This window comes from Marmota marmota, unplaced genomic scaffold, assembly GCF_001458135.2.
Source record: "Marmota marmota marmota unplaced genomic scaffold, marMar, whole genome shotgun sequence".
Taxonomy (NCBI): domain Eukaryota; kingdom Metazoa; phylum Chordata; class Mammalia; order Rodentia; family Sciuridae; genus Marmota; species Marmota marmota.
In genome coordinates this window covers 15,816,148-15,825,395 of record NW_026000211.1, presented here as the reverse complement: position 1 = coordinate 15,825,395, position 9,248 = coordinate 15,816,148, and the positions used below count along the sequence as shown (strand labels likewise).

Below are 9,248 nucleotides of genomic sequence, written 5' to 3'. Positions count from 1 at the left end.
GGGGCGGCTCTGCCCCTCAGCAGGCCACTGGGCCTGCTCTGTGGATGGTCACAGTTCTGTCTACCTTGCTGCGCAGGGGGAGGGGGCGGCTCTGCCTCTCAGCAGGCCGCTGCTCCTCTTCTGCACAAGTTTTATTTTAAAAAAATCTTTAAATCATTGTCAGCCAACAAAACAGGCGTATTTGGTAGAAAATGAAATATAGATGATGTGAGACTGTGTGAAAATTGCAAAACAACTCCAAGTTCTCCAAAACTTCAGTTTGCCTTCTTTTCTCACTCAATCCCAGTAAGTAAACAAACAAGTAAAAGAAAGATCACAGAAAGGTTCAAAACCCTAAACATAAACTAAGCACAAAAATTACCTTTCTTTCCCTTGGGTGATTCTGTAAATTTTAAGTAAGCACCTCGGGCCATCCTTCCTGGAACTAGTGATAAAAAATAATCCATATTCAACCAGTTCCACACCTTTGACAACTTTAAAATGTGCACTAATATGCATTTGTCATTTACTCTCTTATTCTTAACCATGTAAGTGCTGCTATATTCTTTTAGGCCAATCTTTGAAAAAAATTATTTTTCCTTATTTGGATTATTGAACAGTAAATGTCAAGGTTTTTTTTCCCGCAATATACAAAAGTTTTAAAGTTTTTTTTTTTCCAATTGCTGACCTGAAAAAGATTAGATTTAATCTTAGTAACACTAACATCCAGCATGTAAAATCTTAAAGAAAAATACACATGATTTGTCACAATTAACTTTACAGCTTCTTAATGAATACATTTTTTGAAGTTATAATTTGTGCATTCTTCCAATTTATTAGTCTATTGTCTTGATTTGACCCTGCAAAATTGTCAGGGTCAACTGTTTCTCCTTTATAGCTTCTGAAGTTCATTGGCAATCTCTACATCCTTGATGGACGAACTGGATTTTGTGAAAGCCAAGAAATTCTTAAGTAATAGAAATATCATGTCATGCACAAGGCCCGGGGTTCAACCCCCACACCACAAAAAAATAAATAGATAAATAAATAAAAGAAATATCATGAAACTATAAAGCAAACATCTACACAAATAGGAAACTAAAGCAACAAATATTTTTTTTAAAAAAACTTCATCATAAAATTAATTGTAACTAATTGTCATTTAAAGTAGCTTCCATTATAGAGTTTTTTGTTTGCTTTTTAGCGCTGGAGATGGAACCCAGTGAAGCCTGGCCTTAAACTTGCTATCCTCTTGCCTCAGCCTCCTGAGTCATTGGGATTTTAGAGGTATACCACCACACTCAGCTGATAAAGATTTTATGTGAGAAAACAATGTGCTTAGAGTGAAGACATAAATTTTTTAGTATCCAATATGCACCAACCTACTTAAATTCTTTCCAAATCCAGACTCAGAATGTTTTGTCAACATGTTTTATGTTAAAAAGAATGAATCTGATAACTAAAAACATTTTCTATCTGAAACATGAATTTACTTCATATGGGATAACATAGTTCTAATTGGAGGCTTGTTTTCTTTTAATTAATGATGTAGGATCAGTTTGGATTCTCTTATTTGAATATTAAATTAAACCATTCAATGTATAAACATTTTCATATATTTTTGTATTTGCTTTAAGAGTTATATATATGTAATATATACAACATCCTCATAGTTGTGGAAACTTCAAAAATGCAGGATATATTTGAAGTATACTTATGTTTTGGAAAGGCCTCTAAATATTTTACTTTTATTTCTCATGCATATTCTATAATGATTGGCCTCAGAAATTCAGCATTTTAGTAGTTGACATTCACTTCCTTATTACTTAATTTAATGTGAATATGATGCCTCAGAGGATCCAATTCTTACAAACTTCATCAAGTATGTTTTCTTATAATTTTGAAGAATTCATCAAATGTTTGTACCTTCTATTTTTAAAAATTGAAGTTTTGCCACTAATGTGATATATATCATGTGGTTGGTTAAAGATAGTTTTTGTTTTCTATTATAAATTGTTTCATCACAAAATGGCATGATTTAATGTAAAGAATATGGGATCAACCTTGTCATGAAATCAGTTTGACTCCTTACTCTCCATGTTTGTGTCCTTGAGAAAATAACTTCGCATTTTCTAGCCTCACTTTCCTAATATGCAATATTAGCATGATAACAATGATACTTTTTATTTCATATGTGAATGAAAAGAATTCCATGTAAAATGTCCACCCGACATATATTGACCAATTAATAATGCTAGTCACACTTATTTTGATGTTATTGTTATCATGAATAATTGTGTTCTGATTTAGCCAAATATTTAGTAACTCCTGTTTTGGATTTAAATGTTTGAGAGGGAAGCAGACATGTCAAGGTAGCCATGAATTTTGATGAGGAGTAAATAAGATGCTAAGAGAAAATGGGTGGTATTCTCTGCATACTGAATCTCAAATTAGAAGTCAGAATGCAGTATTCATTTCTGACAATTATTTGTGTTTTGAGTGTTAGCATGGTTTCCAGTCATGCTTACCACAATATAATGAAGTCAAAGTGTAGCTGCTTTGGTTGAATATCTGGGAATTTAAATGCCATTGAGAACATCGTTATAATCAAATGATATACTTTACCCAAATAGCAAAAGCTTGCAAATATGTCCTGGAATTCTGACTGCTTTCTTAGTTGTGCATTTATTATATCATACATAGAACAGAGGTTTCAAATTTTAAAATTCTATAAACAAAATTTGATTTTTTTAAAAAAAATTGTCTATTTCTTAATATCATATAAAACTATGTAGTGTACATAAAAAGAAAAACTATTTTGTTGATTGATTCATTCTTTCTTTTTGTTTATACATGATAGTAGAATCTGTTTTTATATAATTATACCATCAGGAACTATATCATGTTTTAGTTAGATCCCCATTCTTGTGGACATAATGATAGTGGGAGTCACTGTGGTGTTTATGTATGTACATAGGAAAATTATGTCAGATTCATTCCACTGTCCTTCCTTTTCCTATTCTCCCTACCTTCCCTACATTTTCCATTATCTAATCTACTGAATTTGTAATCTTCCCCTCAACCCCCTTGCCTTGTGTTAGCGTCCACATATTAGAGAAAATTTTCAACCTTTGGCTTTTGGGGGCTGGCTTATTTCACTTAGTATGATAGTCTCTAGATCCATCCATTTGCTGGCAAATGTCATAAAGTCATATTCTTTATGGCTAGATAATACTCCAATACTGCATTCTCTTTATCCATTCATCTGTTGAAGGCACCTAAGTTGATTCCATGGCTTAGCTATTGTGAATTGAGCTGCTATAGACATTGATGTGGCTGTATCACTCTAGTATGCTGATTTTAACTTCTTTGGATATTTACAGAGGAGTGAGATAACTGAGTCAAATGGTGGCTCCATTCTTAATTTTTGAGGACTCTCCATACTGCTTTCTAGAGTGGTCGCATCAGTTTGCAATCCCCACCAGCAATGAATGAGTGTACATTTTCCAGTCATCCTCACCAACATTTTTTGTTACATGTATTCTTCATAACTGCCATTCTTACTAGAGTGAGATGAAATCTCAATGTAGTTTTAAATTGCATTTCTCTAGTTGCTAGAGATGTTGAATTTTTTTTAAATTAAAGTTTCTAACTTTAGAAAATTTAACACATATGTTAAAGTCACTGATCACATTGAGTTATATCTACTCACTTAGCTGGATACATAGATATTTTAATTAATTAGCGAGAAGTAATACTGTGCTAGCCAATGGAGTCAAGTTGTCATAAAATGTTTTATGTGTTTGATTGAATCAAAGAGAGGAAGAATTGTCAAAGAAGGACTAGTGATAAATAGTTACTATCTCCAATTAACACTCAACAAGTGTCTCTGTAAAAGACAGAATAGTGACTGGAGAAGAGAGGACAAAAGAGAGTGTCTAGGTATGACAATTATTAGAATTCATTGGAAATTAATCCACTAAATTCTGACTTTGACATTTTACTTAAAATAGTTTTTTGTTCTTTAATAAAAAATTTAAACTTTCTGATAACACTGTAGCATATATTAGTCGTTGTATTAATAGATACTAAATTTATTTTCATTAAAATATCACTAACTTTATTATCATAAACAGGTTTGGTTTATAAATAATACCATTCAAAGCTTATTGTGTTTGTTGTTGCTGTTGTTGTTGTTGGTGGTGGTGGTTTTTGCTTATTATTTGTGTCATAGAATCAAATCTTCCTAATGTGGCATATGTGGAAAGATTACATTCTAGATGATTCCTCATTTTTTTTTTTCTCAGCACTTGGAATTTTAAAAGCCATTTGGCTGTAAGGGGTATAGGAAATCAAGAGCCACTACCACCAGCCATTCCTGTGGAGGAGCAAGATATTCATCCTGAGTATGAGGCTCCTTAAGGTTAAATAGAACTGGTTTTCATTGATTGTCTTCCCTAAGCTAAAAGAACAAGTCCACGCACACACATCATTGGTTGGAGTGAAAGGATACTATAAGGACTTGTATGTTGACTGGAAGCATTACTGGTTCCCCCCTTGCCCCTTATTTTTGGTTTGGCTCCAAAATTATAGTTTTATATTCTCTAGGAGGTTAACTAGAAAAATTGAATGTTTTATTTCATTGACCAGAAAAATGACCTCAGATGTTGATACTATGCTTTTAATTGAAGTTCCTCTGGTTGGTTTTTAAGTATTGCTACCTACTCCAAGCTTACAAAACACTGGATAATTACTTCAAAATAGGATTATAATATCAGGATTAAAAACTATTTCAAAATTAGTCAGGGATTAATTATAACTTTTACCAAATTTTGGGTAATCGAATCCTTTTTCTAGTGACCTTCATTAGCATTTCTGATAACACTGTTACTTGGAAGTTATCTTGACAATGAATATTTTCATTGATTTAATTATAATATCAGTAAATGCACCCATGCAGAAGTTGTAAACTTGCCAGTTAACAGAGTGTCAAACAGAATGAAAATTGAAACATAAGACCTTATAAGCAGCCAACACCCAGGTCTCAGTCTTTAACAAGAATTTCCATCCCAACCATCATGCTAGTCAAACTTCATGAGCTTCATTAAACTTGTTAAGGAAGGAATCAGCCATCACTAGTGTTAGATCAGATGTAGAAAATCAATTCATTCATTCATTCATTCATTCAAGCATTCAGCAAATATTGTTTGAGTAACTCTGACTTTAAGGGATTGACTGTGCATGCCATTGATTGCATAGATAAAAACGCACAGCAAAAACAATGAGTAGATAGGCTCCATTGACAAAAGGAGTAACATGTTGACAGTGAGAAAATGCCATTGAATTAAAATTACAGACTCTTATACACACACACACACACACACACACACATGGTTTCAACCAACAATTGCCTTCATCTAATAGTTGAATAAGTAGCGGAGTACTTAGCTATACATAGAAACTTCACACCCTAACAAGATCAGGTAAGGCATGTGAGTAAAAGGGACTTGAACTTATCTTTTCTAAATGGTTCAAGGAAATATAAGAAAAAGTTCTGACCAATATAGTCTCATAAACGTGTAGGCAAAGTATAATCTCCACCAAGGAGTGAATAATGAAGAAATGATGTTTTAAAAAGATTATAATATAAACAGAAGGAAATGAACATCAAAAAGATAAGAATTTTAGGGGAAGTACTGAAAAGATATTTTGAAAAGTACATTGGAAATTTTAAAAAAGCAACAGATTTAAGAAATTGCAGTTAAGGTATTATCAAAAGTGTTAATGAGGGTTTATAGAAAAAGGACATGACAAACCGCTTTCTAAAATAATTCTCAAAAATAAATTAGAAAATAGCACAAGTAAAAAGTTATTACAAAGGATATGAAAGATATAGACAGTTGGAATGAAACAAAGATGTGTTAAAGGAGTACACAGAAAAAGTAAACAAATGGAGAAAAAGCAACATCGAAATTTAATACTTCTTAGTAAAATTCTCAAATCTGCAATCAATTCTTTACATTGAAACTTTCATTTAGAAATATTAATATATAAACTGATCCTTTGAAATTCTTGAATAGCAAGGATTAGTAATCATATGATCACAAAGGGAAAAAAATCATACACCAGAAGTAAGGGTGATATTAAAAATCAGAATGGACATATCAACCAATCTGAAGGAGGATGTGTTATAAGCTGTCCATGCTGCTGTGGTCTCATAGTTCATGATTGCCATTGAGAGCTAGAAGTTTTGCTTTTTTGATGTAAGTCTGTTATGAAGTGATTTATACTTCAATCTGCCTCTTCTCACTGTGTACGAGATTACAAGGGTAATCTCATTGGGTAACTTCTCCCATTACTATTCTCTGTGACAAGTTTCCAGCTTACACAAAATAAATCCACCATATTCTGAATTATAAGGGAAGTGAGGACTTTATGGCTTTTGAACATAAAATACTAAGTAAGCAATTATGTTTTTAAGATTTGTAGTTTTTATTACAAGACATTATGCTTATTTTGATTAAAATGGTCAGTGGGCTGGGCTTGGTAGTGCACACCTGTAATCCCTGCGGCTTGGGAGGCTGAGGCAGAGGATCAAGAGTTCAAAATCAGTCTCAGCAATGGCGAGGCACTAAAGCAACTCAGTGAGAAACCTGTCTCTAAACAAAATACAAAATAGGGCTGGGGGTGTGGCTCAGTGGTTGAATGCCCCTGACTACTTCAATCCCTGGAACCAAACAAACAACAACAACAACAACAAAAAAAAAACACAGTTGCCTTAAGAAGCATCTCTACTGGAGATGCCTTCCATGAATGATGAAACATCTAACTAGAGGCACAGAGAAACTATTCCACACCCTTTGAAGATGGGAAATCTCTCAATCTGAAGATACCTTCAGATATTTGTCTTCTTTGTCATCAGATCATTGTAAAAATGTAATATTTTTTATCACTACCTTCAATGAATCTCACAGTATTCAAATATATGCTCTTTATGTTGAACATAATATGGGTATGCATAACTTAATGGATATGGAAAGATAAAATGACTTTCTCGATGGGTGCTAGGACACAAAAAAGCTAACTTATTAACTCATCAGAATATTTTTAAGTTAGTTTTATAATTATCATATAACTAGGAAAAAACAAATATACACTTCCTATCTTTCTTAGTATCCTAGATATATTTGTTTAAAAATATGTTATTAAGATCACTGTGAATGTGTGCACATTAATTTACTTGGGAAATAAAAGGTGATGTGTGGCCTTGCTTCATGCACATTTCAATGTAATTTTGGAGGCTTTGATGATTTTTGCTTCATATATAAATGTAATTTTTAAATATTCTTTGTGATATATTCACTCAGTCTTCAGAGACTTCTTGTGCTCAGGAAAATAATCTAGTATTTTTGTGTTACATAAATTGTACCATTTTATTTGATAATAAAACACTTAAAACTTTTATTTTTCAGAATCGAATGCAGCAAACATATAAATGAGAGACCAGAGATAAATAACCTGTGGATATTCTTCTCATGTGATATTTATTCTGAATGAAGCATTAAGACATATAATAGAGGTGTATAACTGTAAGTATTTTCAAATTAATTTAGATTTTTTGTTGTGTCTTGATAATGTTTATGTGCTACACTTTCACAAAATTGAAGACTAAAATATGTAGAATAGTAGCAGTGATTTATAAAAGATTGTAAATACCCAAAACATGAGCTGACAACACAATAACAATGTGAAAAAAATCATCCTTGGTACAATCACTAAATTATAGAACAAATATCTGAGATGACCAAAAGTGAAGGGCAAAAATAGAAACTGTTTATAGTCAAAGTGATCTTGGCCAGATTATATTTAGGAATGAGACTGTTTCTAATAAGAAAGTAAAATAATTGTAAAGCCATGCTTTGAAGGATGATAGACTTTCCATGAATAAGAAATGCAATATGAGTTATAGGATTAGGAAACTAGAATGAGAGGATTTTATGGAGAATGTTTTTTAAGTTTTGATGATATCTTTATGTATAGAAATATCAATGATTATGAAATAAGTTCAATTAACAGAGTGCTGCAACTGTACCTAAATCTGTTGTCAAGTCTCTGTTACCCATAGCATCTGCAAATTAATCACACAAACTCTTGCATTCAGAAAGAGAAAAGTCTTGTACACTGACCCGAGGGCTTGATTTGATCTATAAATAAATACTTTCCTCTTAATATTCTACAACACTTTACTCTAATTCAAATTTAAGTGCTATTATGATCGGTGAAAGGTTGAGTTTGATAGCAATTTCACTGTTTGTGGCTTATTCCGTTTCTTATATCACACTGTCTTTAATCCTGTGACTTAAAAAGGAAAATATAACCTCAGAGGGAAATACACAGAGATTACATAATAATGAAACATTAAGACCATAAGGGCTTCTTTAGGATTTGAAATCATGTGTAGACATCCTTCTTGATACTTGAACGGAGCACACCAGCATGGCATTCTGAATCAGCCAGAGACACCTGCTCAACTGATGGCTGCGTAATTTGAATATTTCCCCAAGCTACAAATATGTCTTCTCTTGTTTCATTAGCCAGAAAAAAAAGTAATCAGATAATGAAAGATCTTTTTAAACATCCTATGACATAGATCATATTTTTTCCCAAAGTGGGACATGTGATTTTGAAAAGACCTGATATGGGAAACAATTTAAATTTCATTAGTTTATTCATAGATTCAAAGGTATTTTACTTCATATAATATAGGAATAACAGCATTTCTACTTTAAAATTTGAAAATTCTATTTATGGTAATACTTTACATATATATACAAGACTGGGGGCAATGAATCTAATTTATAGATTAAATGGATAGATAAAAGTTTCAGAATCATTTTAAAATTTACTTTCCTTATCTAAGTCTTATAAATTTTTTTCTTGTTCCACAAAACGTGTATTTAATATATGGCTAAACAATTAAATTGATTCAAAGCCAAATTAGAAACAAGACAAAATCAAATTAATTTAATGCCTTAATTGTCTTTCTCAAAAAGGAATTGAAAGACAACATATAAAAATTAACATGTATTTAAGGAAATTAACATGTATTTTAAAATATAATTTGCCTAGGTCAGACTCATAGAGAAATTTTCATAAAAATATGAAATACAGAAATTAAGTAAAATTATTTTAATTAATATTTTTGCTGATTTGTGATTGAAGAAAATTTGAGTTACTTAGAAACTATCTGGTAAAATGGCTCTGGCTCA

General features: G+C 31.8%; 1 protein-coding gene across 5 annotated transcripts in view; it reads left to right on the top strand.

The window, feature by feature from the left end:
• Tenm3 (teneurin transmembrane protein 3) overlaps positions 1-9,248 on the top strand; it is a 2,471,519-nt gene that overhangs the window by 90,211 nt on the left and 2,372,060 nt on the right. For all 5 annotated transcript variants that reach the window (XM_048791931.1, XM_048791932.1, XM_048791930.1 and 2 more), the window contains exon 3: positions 7,452-7,568. The gene's annotated coding sequence lies outside the window, so the exon portion shown is untranslated. The remainder of the gene's footprint in view (positions 1-7,451; positions 7,569-9,248) is intronic.